The 12,902-nt window shown below is 44.4% G+C and overlaps 1 protein-coding gene across 4 annotated transcripts in view; it reads left to right on the forward strand.

Moving 5' to 3' along the window:
* The first annotated feature begins 7,350 nt into the window (after positions 1-7,350).
* BCLAF3 (BCLAF1 and THRAP3 family member 3) overlaps positions 7,351-12,902 on the forward strand; it is a 33,473-nt gene continuing 27,921 nt past the window's right edge. For 2 of the 4 annotated variants that reach the window (XM_068179914.1, XM_068179918.1), the window contains exon 1: positions 7,351-7,503. The gene's annotated coding sequence lies outside the window, so the exon portion shown is untranslated. Of the gene's footprint in view, positions 7,504-8,053; positions 8,142-10,107; positions 10,239-12,902 lie in introns of those variants that run through there. The other 2 variants (XM_068179915.1, XM_068179916.1) reach the window with 2 other exon arrangements.

The raw sequence follows: 12,902 nt of genomic DNA on the forward strand, positions 1-12,902 counted from the left end.
TGCCACTATGCACAAAGAGACCTAAAGGGCCAATGTCAGTTATCTGACATTGGGGATGTTGATATTCAGTATAAATATTAAATTTTGAAAAGTGTATTATTACTGCTGAGCCACTATGCTAAAATCTGGAAAATATATTTTATGTTATGACTGAATGCAACTTCCTCTAGATTGTTATCTTTAATCTTCAAGAAAGCAGGATTTAAATTCAATCTCTCCAGAATACATACACTTAAAAATAACAGAAAACTTTAAATATTCAGGTGCATTTTTGTTATTGCTGTTAGTGCAATAGTGCCAGTCCAGAACACGGTGAACCAGAATGTTCATTTCTCCCCCACGTTTTTATCCTATCAATCATTTATCATATCCTTATGATGTCCTACAGCTGAAGAGTGGGTGATGCTGTTCACTCCAATTTAATGTGTCTGTTGAAGCATGTGAAGTGGAAAAGTCCTTAAAACTGCCGACAGAAACAAAGAGGAATTATATTTAAGCTTTTAAAATGATTACCTAAAGTATAACAAAATGGTTTCTTGATCACCAGAATTTTAGATACTTGTTTTCTTCCCAGTAGCCTTGTTTGCTCTGCAGCTTCTATATGTTTTTATAGCATTTTGAGGATTCAAGAATGAACTTAGTAATGTATTTAATCTAGTAGATTTGATGATTACCTGAGGCCCGCAATTTTCAGGATCAAAATGGAGGCTCTGGAAGATAGCGTGTCATGTTCACTTGGGAGCTTTATGAAAATAGATGTGTATCCTTGCTATAATAAAGCCTTAATAATTTCCAGAGAAAAATCAACTATGATGCTGGAGAGATCCAAGGAATAGAAGGAGCTTAAGCAATGAACTGCGTGCTTTAGGAAATCCTTTCTCTAAGAATAAGTTTTTAAAATAGTTACATAAATGGCTTAAACCAGCAGCTTTGCATATCACTTTAGATCTTGCTGTGCCCACAAGAATAACTTGAATTATTATCCACTGCAATTGTAAGTGATTGACATTGTACAATAATGGACCCAAGGACATAAAACTGCATAACTGAAGAAAAAAATTAATGTGTGTAAGAGACGTTCAGAATCTGGGAAATTACTCTGTCAGTTTCTTATGTTTTTTTTCTAGAAATAATAGCCCTTCTCACCAAATTCAGTAAGTAGCACAGTAAGCAGGATCAGGGCAATACCTGTAATGCCATATTAACATGCACACACATCCCTTTTCAGAGTAAGCTCTCTTTTAAAATACAGATGGCAGCATTGTCTGAAATACCATTTTTAGCACCCTAAATATGCTAAGCTGTAGGGGTTTATACCCCTAAATTCTATGGAGTAACTTCTAATTTTCCTGGTGTGAAATCTCAATCAGGAATAATTTTCACTCTTTTTTGTTTTTTTTTTCTTAAACCTTTTATCAGTTGAAATACAGAAATTCAAATGAATACAAATTCTGGCCATTGCCTGCTGAAATGGATGTGTTCTCTTAGTTCCTGGACAAAGACTGCCCACACCACAGCTGGCAGAGAAACAGAAGTCCAAGGAGTCTTTCAAAGACTGATTGTGTGCAGTAGTGTGTCAGGGACAGCACTGAAACCCTGATTGCATGGGCAACAGGTACAGTCCTGGTCAGACATGGTTAAAACTTCCCCAGCTGAAGACTGGGTCAGAAGTTCTTCCTTTCTGGCAATCAGCATTTGTATTTCTAACCTACAGTTTTACAAGGTTAATTTATGCCAATGTTCTTGGGCCAGTGTTGGGCTTTAGGGCAGGTGTCCTGTAGCAAATGAAACTGCTGGTGGATTTAGCAAATAACTGATGATGAATGGGTGAAGGTCACAGTCACTGAAGAATGCTAAGACACTTTGCACATATTTATTACCACATAATTACTAATAAAATTCCTAAGGCAAATCAGTATCAGTCATGCCCACAATGCTGTCTCAAGCTGGACATTTTGAAATTTTCTCTCTCCTCAGTCAGACTTTCATCCTGCTATTTTACTGCAATTTCTTCTTCTATCTTTCCAAGACCTGGCTCTTGCAAAAGCAAAGAATTGCAGCCTTTTTGCACCTCTGCCTTCATCCTCAAATTCATCTGCTTTGGCCTCTTGGATGGTAAGCTCAAAGCCTTTGTTTTTAAAATCCTCTTACTGTATTTATGTCACACATTGGTATTAGTTAATACACTGAGATTGTTTTCACTGGTATTTTGCCAACACCCTCCCAAGTTCACACGGGCTGTATGCCCAGCAGCAATGGCACATTTTCATGTGTTGTTACAGGAAAGCCACGATAACCTTATAAATAAAACACTGGCTTTGTTACGTCATGAGAGCCCAGGCTTGCTGGAGGCTCTCTTTGAAGAGTAATTTGGTGATGCTATCAGAGCCAAGTCATGCAGTTAGTCATCCTCTCACATTCCTTCAGGTTTTAATTAAACAATTACTTTCCAGCTTTCCTTAAATTTCAAGGCTAAAAAATGTAGGATGTTGTATTTCCTCAATGAAGGAGGGAGTCGTTATCTGTCGCTTTGAGCCTAGACTGGAAAAAGTGTCACAGTTCCACAGAAAACTGTTAAAGAAAATTCTTATGACTGAATTTGGGGGTTATTGCTTCATTCTGGGACATATTCTTGTCTTGTCTGCATAAGGTTGAAGTTCCTTTGACAAATAACCTCAGGAATTGACTTAAACCCCAGTGTCTAATTTTTTATAAATGAAGAGAAAGAGCTGATGCTCCCGTGCTGGGGACTTGGAGGTTTAGCTAATTTTGTTTCACTGAATGGTAGATTTTTTTTTTATTGCTACCATTAGAAGAAGTAAATGACCAACATGCCTACAAAGAATTAGGCAGCTCACTCTCATTCCATAACAGGAGACACACTTTGTGGTTTGGTGAAAGCATTTTGATAAAAAAAGTCCTGATTGCACTAAGGGGTAGGGATGGATGAGAGGCAGAAGAAGAAAGCATGAATGTCAAACTCCTTCAAAAGCAGAGATCCAAGTTAATAAAGCCATGCAAACCTATTAAGGAGGCATAACAAGATAGTGAAGTACAAAAGAAAACACTTCCCTTTAGGTATTATGAGAGGTTGCTTGGTAAAACCATGATTTAACCTTGGACAGCAGTTCTTGATGGTGGATCAAAATCGTCTTGTGGGTGTTGACTACACCAGACCCTCTCTCACTGTTCCAAGATGCTTCTTCCCTTTTAACTACCACCATCTACAGGCTCTGTCTGCAGACACCAAAATGAATTGTGTATGACAAGTGAGACAAACCACAACAAGATTTTAATGTCATTTATCTGGTGCACCTCAGTGGAGAGAGGCTTTCAGCAGCAGCTGCTGTGGTGGTCAGCCCTGGCATTGCAGGAAAGTCCAGGTGATGCTCTCCAGCATAGCCTGGGAGCACTTTCCTTTTTCTCTGCCTGCTCCTGTGCCTGACCTTGCCAGCAATCAAGGAGATTTTTTTTTTTTTAATTAGCATAATATGTTTCAGCAAAGGTCAGTGTCTAGAGTAACATTTCATGTGGAAAATGAAATGCCTTCTTGAAAGAACAGATCCATAAGATCTGTCTGCTGTCAAGGGCTAGTTCCTGCTTTTGAATTTTAGGTAACTTCCATTCATCATTTCCAAGTATTTAGCATGCAAACCACAGTTGTGCTCTTTCTAAAGGGAATGTTTACTAAATTAAGCATTAAAGGAATATGAAAGTGATTCTCTATTCTAATGATACTTAATTAGAAATAAAACATGGAAATAGATTAAAATAATTAGTCTTAATAAGCAGTAATTGCCAAGTCTTGTGCAATAGAATAGCCTTCCCAATTTAGAGGTGGAGAATAATGATGCTGTGGAGCTACTAATAGACATTGATTTAAATATTAATTTAACTTGTAAAGTATGTGTAAGTTGTTTTTTACTTGGACTACATGGTCCTAACCACAGAGATCCTTGTGTGCTTACTATCTATCAGGATAGTATCCATCCTGCTATCCATACATATAAATTGGATCAAGACCATCTGAGGCAACATCAAGTAAATGGTTGATAATGACATTTGGTCATTTATGTCATGTAGAAGTTTACCCTGTGCATACAGAGGTTGTCTGACTGAACTGAGAGCTCAGTTTTAGTTTCAAATCTGCTTAGTTTTAAGTCTCAGTGCAGAGGTAGCCCCCCACGTGCAGAGGTCAGGCAAACCATTACACCAGCTGAAGCAGGGAATAAACCCAAATCTTTTTACTGTTACTCTGAATTTCTGAATCTCAATAATAAAATATAATCTTGATAATGCCTATACTGTGATTATCGCACATACTGGCATATATGGAAAACTGGGACTGCACCTTACCTGGTGGAGCTACCCAGGCTGGACCAGGTTTTTTGGCAAAGTGCAGATCAATGTCATCTCTCTGCTTCAGTCTTGCTTTCTCCATCTAAAGCTCATGGAGCCAGTTCTCATCCTGAAGTCCCTATTAACAAAAATTCCAGCATAGCAAGGGGGAAGCAAGTGTTGTTTGGTGCAGCTTGTCACTGTAATTCTGTGCCCTATGGGTCAGTAAATCTTTTGCAGTCCATTTTAATTGGGAAAATGCTACAGCTAAATTTAAAAATAATCTTATAATTTTATATGAGAATTCCAAAGTGTTTTGGTGAAGGCAGGCAATTTTTTTATACAGAAATCAAATGGGATTCCTTGTGTTTGAGTCCACAGAGAACCAAGCAGGATCCTGCTGACACAGACAGCAAATGGACTGATAGCTGTGACAAGGGATCCCTCAGTCCCACCTACAGCCCCCAGGCTTGAGAAGACAGAAAATTGAAGATAATGCATTGCTGAAAGATCAGTGGAGGATGAAGAGGGTCCCACGGAAAGCCGGCCGGAGTAATGACACTCAAACCAATATGGCTAGATGTCATCTTCTCCTTTATTGTCTAATGTTTTCATGTTTTATACCTTTATTGCCTTACATAATACAACAGCTACTTAACCTTCATTGGTTAACGTAATATAATTACATATACAAGTCACTTATTGATTGGCTGTTATACTACAAGCGTCTGATCAGGTTATAGTACGTGACAGTTTTCATATACTACTCAGCATCCAGCATTGACTATTGTGTTTGTACAAAGCTTGTCTTTTCAAGGATATCCTAAATACTTGAAAGTAACTAAAGTAACTCTGTAATCTGCAGGCCAGGGTTGTCCAGTTCCTGCAAAGGAATAGCATCAAGGATAGCATGTCCTTGTTCCACAAGAAATTCCTCTACAGGAGGACAGGAAGATGTCAAAGGAGGACAGAAGATGTCAGCAGCTGAAAGTCCAAAGGACAGTCAAAGTTGGCAACTCACACTGGTTGTCAGAACATAAGGAAACTGAGACCATCCCTTTGAGGGGGGCCAGGAGTAAGCAACCCTTCCTCGCCACTCTCAATTCAGTGAATATAACTTCACCCAGTTTAGGCCATGGCTTGATGATAGAGTAAATGCAACACTATGGCTCTCAGCTGGATCAAAAATGTCAAGACTGCGTAACACAGAGTGATGAGTCTGGTTCCTTTTTTGGCTTAAATTAAATTGTTTAAAAAAATGTTGACAAGGTTAACTTGGTAAGCTTTACACCAGATCAGATATCGCCTACCTTTGCAGTTGTAATGATACTGTATCAGGTATCACCCATCTTCCTTTAACTACTGTAAAAATACAAAATCAACATCACAACCATACTTGGTCTAAAACAAAATTGTGTGCCTGCATCTGTGCTGAATCAAATTTTTATTAATGAGTTGATCTGGCAATACACCAGCGTAGTATTCAAGATCCTTGACCAACAGCCTTGGATGCCAATGCAATCTAGATAGCATCAGTGTCTCCTTGGTTTTGTGTGATCTGTAAATTTATTTCTGAGTGGTTTTCAGCCAGAAGAAGATATTTTGTTTTGAAAGGGTTACAGTATGTTCACTGTGTCATTCTGTTGTTTATAGCTCCTGAAGGAAAAACTGACACCAAACCTGTTGGGCCTGCTGGCTATCAGGACTGGCAATCGAGGGAATTAATGCATCCCAGCAGCCTAAGGAGCCTTCACACCACTGGGACTGATCCAATCCCAGGCAAGGAGAGTGCTGCCATCCCGTAGTGCATGTTCTGATGGGAACTCCAGGAACTTGCAAAAAGTCTTAGAGAGCACTACCTGACACCTTGCAAGGTGCCTCAACCCTCGCAGCAGCAGCAGCCTGGGACAAGGGAGCCACGGCTGCCTTACCTGCAGGCTGGGGGCAGCACCACGGTGGGTGCAGCTGCAGGGCCTGTCTGGCCTCAGGGAGGCTTCGGTCCAGACTTTCCTGCCTGACCCACTACAGTGCAGCCAAGACCAGTGAAAGACAGTGATGCCTGCCCAGGAAACCCAGGCCCTTGGGGCCTGCCCCACTCTGGCCATCACTGGCCCTACACAGGAGCTGCCAGCTCCTCCTTGGGCCCAAGGGGCAGTGAGAAGGGTCCCAGAACCACAGAATATTCTGAGCTGGAAGGGACCCAGAAGAATTGAATCTCTTAGCCCTGCACAGGCCAGCCCCAACAACCACACCATGTGCCTGGACTTCTTGAACTCCGTCCACATGCTTCTTGAACTCTGTCAGGCTTGGTGCTGTGACCGCTTCCCTGGGCAGCCTGTTCCAGTGCCCAGCCACCCTCGGGGTGAAGAACCTTTCCCTGATACCCAACCTAAACCTCTCCTGACACAACTTCGGGCCATTTCCTCAGGTCCTGCCACTGGTCACCACAGAGAGATCAATGCCTGCCCCTCCACTTCCCCTCACGAGGAAGTTGTAGACCACAATGAAGTCTCCTTCAGGCTGAACTAGCAAAGTAACCTTAGCCACTTCTTAAATAGTTTCTCTTCTAGACCCTTTGATATCTTCATAGGCCTCCTCTGGACATTCTCTAATGTCTTTATATCTTTCTAATACTGTGGCGCCCCAAACTACCCCCAGCACTCGAGGTGAGGCCGCCCCTGTGCAGAGCAGAGCAGTTCAGATCCTCCCTCTCCCGGCTGGCGATGCTGTCCCTGACGTGCCCCAGGACACGGCTGACCCTCCTGGCTGCCCGTGTCCCGCAGGGCCTCTGCTTCCCACAGGGCATTCCAGGCGAGGGGCTGCTCAGAATTCAGCGCCCGGAAAGGGCCAGCGCAGCCCGTCCTCTGCTCTACCGCGGCCGGGACCCAGCTGCCCAGCACCCACCCCGAGCAGCACAGCGCGGCTCCCGGTAAGGGGCCCCGGTGGCAGAGGGGCGGCCAGTGGGCGGTGCCGGAGCCGCCCCCGCCCGGCCCCGCCGCCCCTCCCCTTCCGGGCCGCCCCCCGCCTGCCCTTTCTCTCCGCCGCGCCCGTGCGGAGCAGCCGCGGCCGGCGCGGCCGCCGGGACCCGCCCCGCCGGCTCGCCGGGCACCTGCTCGGGGCGGAGCGGCGGCGGCCGGAGGAGCGGCGGGAGCGGCGCCGCAGGCGGTGAGTGCTGGGCCGGCGGTGGCACCACGGCCGCGGCGGGGCCTGGTAAGGCCCGGCCAGGGGGCGGGGGCGGTGCCGCTAGCAGGGGGAGCCGGGGCTGCCGCGGTCATTGTCCCCGTCAGCGCCGCCTGCGCGCCGGGAAGGAGCGGGCCGGGGTGCTCGAGGTTCCGTCGCCCTCGGCCGCGCCCACCGAGAGCGGGCGGTTGGCCCGGCCCGGCCCGGCACGGCGGAGGTGAGTGGTAGTTGCCGCCCTCGCTCCCCGCTCTGGTCCGGGCGCTGCTGGCCGGTGGCAGCGGAGCTGCGGGGAGGGCAGCTCGTGGGGACTGTGCTGCACCATCCCGGGTCTGCTGACGGCGGGGCAGCCCGGAGCAGCGGCACCCGGACGCGCCGAGCCCCGCGTGTGTGCATGTATGTACAGAGCTGTGTGCCGTGGTGCGGTGCGCGGGGGCCGTCAGAGGTTTGGGAGGGCCAGGAACAAAGCACAGGGCAGGGGCACGCACCCAGGTCGCCGCGGGGCTGTCGGCCGTGCCCCCGAGTCGTGACTGTTCCAGAACACCCGTGTTGCTGTGAGCGCTCTGGGCCAACAGCACCGCGGAGCTGAGGTCGCTGCTCACTGTTACTGTAAGGACACCTTAGAGGTGAGCGATGCATAAATACCAACAGTCCCTGCTTCCAGTAATTTATATGTTGTCACACGCAGAACCACACCGTTTAAAGTCTTTATAAAAACTTAGAACGGTACAGATTTTGTGTAACAGTCATAGCTCAGTTTCAGTATGTCTTTGGTTTAGCTTAATGTCTTTTCCAGATAGAGTCAGGCCAAAGCAAGATGAATTGGTGCCAGTTTGAACAAATCTGAGGGTTTTTGAGACTTCTTTAAGTAATTCATTTGATTATGCTCAGTTTTTTCATACACATATGAGTGGGCGGTAATGTCTCGTATGGAGTTGGTGATAGCAGTCTCCTCACTTGGCTCAATGCCACTAGGACAGCAACACCTAATTTCTACTGCCATTCTTAAATGCCTCAAGTCCTTATAAATATAGTTTAGATTCCTGAGTTATAAGGGTTTAAAACAAAGGCTGTTAAAATTGCTGGGAAATTTTAATTACCTACTTACTTTGTGTGTTTGTGGACCTCAAGGAAAAGTGAATCTTCTGTGAAAGTCTTGTTGGGTGTGGATGGCTGGAGGAAGAACAGGGAAGAGGATGCCAGGAAGGGAGGGGAAAAAATATGCAAAAGGCATGGAAGGATCTTTGGTGAAGGATGTAGTGTTGTGGCAGCCTGACACAGGGCTGGGCAGAGAACATAGATGACTCCCTTTAAAGATTTTTTTTTTTTAATTTTTTAAATTTTTTTTTAATTTTTTTTCTTTGTTTTTAATATCAGTGTTGATAAAGTGAACTGAAATTAATTCACTTCCTTTAGTGACACACCCTGTTATCCTGATAAACCACTATCTATCTTGAGTGTCCATGCACTCCTCCAAATCTGCCTTCAGCAAAAGAACTGGTATTTCTGCCACTGCTTTTGTAAGAGTCATCAAACCAACTCTCCATGTGGCTGTGCTGGGACAAGATGGGCTTGATTTTGGTGCAGTCTTGGCTTGTGGGTGTTCACCTGTCAGGAGCATAGGCTAGGTTGGTGTTGCAGGCAAGCTGGTGAGGGATGTGGCTGCTCACAGTTGGGTTTGCTTTTCCTCTCGGGTGGCAGCAGGTGCTTGCTGTCTGCAGGGAAGGAAGGAAACATGCCTGAGGTTTCCAGCAAAGATGCATTTCTGTGGTGTGACTGGGGAAGGTAGCCTGGACTTCCCAGCCTCCTGGCAATGCTGCTCTGCAGCACCACTGATTCTGAATAAAGAAGAGTCTTATTTTGGTTTTCTGGTAGTTTTGTGATGCCAAGGTGAAACAGCAGAGGTTTCCATCATGGTTTGTATGTTTTGGAGAGCTTTCAGTAGGCAGGAAGTTGTTAAGGTCTATCTCTAGCACTGACACAAGCAGATTTAACATCCTTCTGGTGTCTGCTTAGAAACTGGGTATAGTGCTGGAACATTTGAAGTTCTGTACTGAACAGGTGTTAAAGGCCTCTAATTCAACACATTATAAAATGGCTCACTTATATATTTATGGGTTGTGTTTTCTTTGTGTAAAAAAATAGTTTGAAAGTGAAATACCTTATTTATTATGTGATAGGTTTTTATCCTGCTCAGTCTTTCCAAGTTGGCATTCTAATCTGTTCTTTTGCAAAGGTGAGGTATTGCCTGCTAATTAGTGTAATTAAATGAGTCGATTTTAAATGAGAACTCACTGAAAAGTTTTATGCTCTGTAGACTTACTCAGTTATTTTTATTCATTTGCTCAAATATGCAGGCACAGGGGAATATTTTCTATGTGTTTCAAGCAATTAGAATTTGTTGGGTGGTCCACTAAGAAATCCTGTATGCTTGAGCTAGGCCTGTACTTTCTGTAGTAAGTCTTCATCCTACTGTGAGTGTAAGGGGGAACAATCATTTTTTTATCTCGGTCTCTTTGTGTAGCAAGCAGAGGAGAGCGATCCCCACATGCTGCCCCTGCCTGGCACAGTTACTCACTAGCGTGAGGCCCTGGCTGGCTGTTAACAGTCCGTGGCATTGGGATACAACCTGTGTAAAGCCTGTCTTCCCCAGATTGTGCCAAAGAACGAGGACAAAGCTGAGCAGGAGGACGACTTCCAAAGCCACAGTGCATGTGGCTTTGGTAGGCTGAAGGGGTGCTTCTGCTGCTGTGGAAGCCCAGCCTCTCATCAGAGAAACTGGAGCATCGGAGCTGCTCTCCTTGAGGAGTGATACATTCAGCAGGAGTGTGGTGCTGCCTCCTGCCATTGCTGCCCTCCATTCCCATTCCCAGCTTTTCTGCCACAGCTGCCTAGAGAGGTGCTGTGGACCAGATCTGGAAATTTCTTAAATATAGCATAGCATGAAAAGTGGAGGGTAGGATATAAAGGGTTATCTCCCTGATGATGTTGGTGGTGAGGATGGCTGATGGTGATGTTGTCTGTGAAACTGCAGTCACCTCACACCTGTCACAAAATATTGTGGAGATTCAAAACATATCTGTGGAGAGGTGGAAGGTGCTCCAAGAGTGATAAAAGCTCAGGAGAAGGTATCTGTAATCATAAAGAGTCATTGTTGAATATCAGAGATACTGAATATCTCTCCCTGTGAGAGAACTGAGGATGGAAATTTGGCTCTCAGTCATTCGCATTGATCTGTTACGGGCTGTGTTTTCTGAAAGAGGGAATGGTTGAGAAATCCCTCAGCCAAGTTTCATTTGTCTCAGCTGGGTGTGTGCCCTTGACTTAAACTTGACTTAGCTTTTCTAGCTCATAGCTTTCAAAGCTGTTACACATGTCCTTTCCTGAGGTGGTGTGCCTTGAGATGGGAGTCACCTCCATGTGCTGGCAGACCTAACAGTGGAGATGCTACTGAAGCCTGTCTAGGAAGCATTGACTACAGGAATCCTGTTGCAGGTTCAGAAATACTGAGACTGGTTTGCTGCAAGATGTTTCTCTGATTCTATACTTCTTCCTGAGGATTTGGTGTTGGAGGTGATAAAATTTGCCTCAAAGATGAATGGGCAAGAGCATGCCAGGCTTGTGTTCTGCTTGGATAGTGGGTGGAGTGGGCACTGCATGGGACAGCCTTTGAATCAGCTCTTATAACCTACACAGTGGAGAAGTTGCCAATTCTATACTTTCCATTTAACGATGGTGTAAATGACTTTCTGTATTGCAGACCTAAAAAAAAAAAACCAACAAAAAACCCAACTTGAAGTCTGGATTGCAGCTGAGCTTTTAATTTGATTGTATTTCTGTCAAATACATAGTTCTCCTGGTATTGAGAGTCTCAATTCCTGTTTTTTCTTTCTTGACAGACACTGCAGCAATACAGACTTCGGTGTGTCTCTTGCAGCTTCCAATTGATCCCCACCTAGAAGGCAGTCAGTGAAAAGCTTGGAGCTGCTTCTTATCTTTTTTGGGTGAAGTGAGAAAGAGAATAGTGATGTGGGTAGTTTTTACAGCAAGTGTCAGTGTGAGTCTTCTTGTCAGCCATGGGACCCAGCCTGTGAAATCTGCTTGTCCCTCTCTCCTCTGAAAGGTTTGTGGTGGTGGTCAGGCAATCCCTCCAGAAGGGGTGGGGGATGACATCTCTTTCACTGTAGGTGAAAGGCATTGAGGAGCAGCTCCCCAGTGATGAGCACTAGTCTTGGTTTGCCCTTTGTGTATCCTGAATAGGGCTTCTTCCATGATCTGTTCCATGACATGATGGAAGGCACCAAAAAGTCATGTAAAGCTCACATTTATAGTCTGCTCCAGGGGAGTTAACTGCTTCTACTCAATCTGTGCTCTTACCTGCAGGATTTTGGCTGTTTGGGGCTTGCTAATTTTGGGCTCTTTGCATTCGAAAGCACTCCAGTTCCCTTCTGTGCAGCTAGATGATTGCAGTCGTTTGTGATTTCGTGTTTCATGCTGGCGAAAGTCAAGAGATAGATTGTTCTGTTCAGGAGAGCAAGTTGTGAAAAATCTACAGCCTTTCTGAAAGAATATGTGTTCAAGTTGGCACATCCCATACAATTTCTGGTAATTTTTGGTTTACTTGTCTCAAGATACTCCTTTCAGGTTTGTAAAAGAATTTTGTACTTGTCAAAACACTAATATCCCAAGGGTGGAATTAAAGGAGAGCTGGTAGCAGGCTTGGGGCCATTTCTCCCAAGAGGGAAGTTGTCCGAGTCCAGTTCCAAAAGTCAAAGGAAAGAAAATAAAAGGTGGGAGTCCCATTAATATTTAAAAACTATCTAAGCACAGTTACTGATAACTCTTCCAATAAGTCACTTATTGTAGCATAACAAACACAAGCAGCACTCTGATCCTAATAATGCTGCTTAGTTAAAAAATAGTTCTTCATTGTCAAGTTATGCATGGGTCTTGGGTCTTTAAAGAGACAGGCAGTTGTTAATTGTTGTAAAGTTGTTTATTGCATGAATACATCAGCTTTGAAGGCAAAGAGTTCAGAGTATTAAAGTCTGTGCTAAAAGCTTTCTGGCATAGAGTCCCAATGTTCCAAGCAGAAGCAGTAGCAGCTAGCAGAAGCTACTACCACACCTTTTTTGCACCCTAATACAGGGGGATTTTATTCATAAATCATCCAATCAGCTAAAAACATGATTCTAAAACATTCTTCCTGCACCTATCCGAGTTTAATTCTAATGTGAAGAAGTACATGTCAGTTCTTACACAAAATCTACGGATGTAGTTCTATGTAAGCAATATTCTGCTATGTTTTTGTTATGTCTGGAGCTGAGTTAATTTTGTGAAAGGTATCACTACTGAACTTTAAACTAGGCTTTAAGGCTTTTTACTAG

This window comes from Anomalospiza imberbis, chromosome 2 (assembly GCF_031753505.1).
Source record: "Anomalospiza imberbis isolate Cuckoo-Finch-1a 21T00152 chromosome 2, ASM3175350v1, whole genome shotgun sequence".
Taxonomy (NCBI): Eukaryota; Metazoa; Chordata; class Aves; order Passeriformes; family Viduidae; genus Anomalospiza; species Anomalospiza imberbis.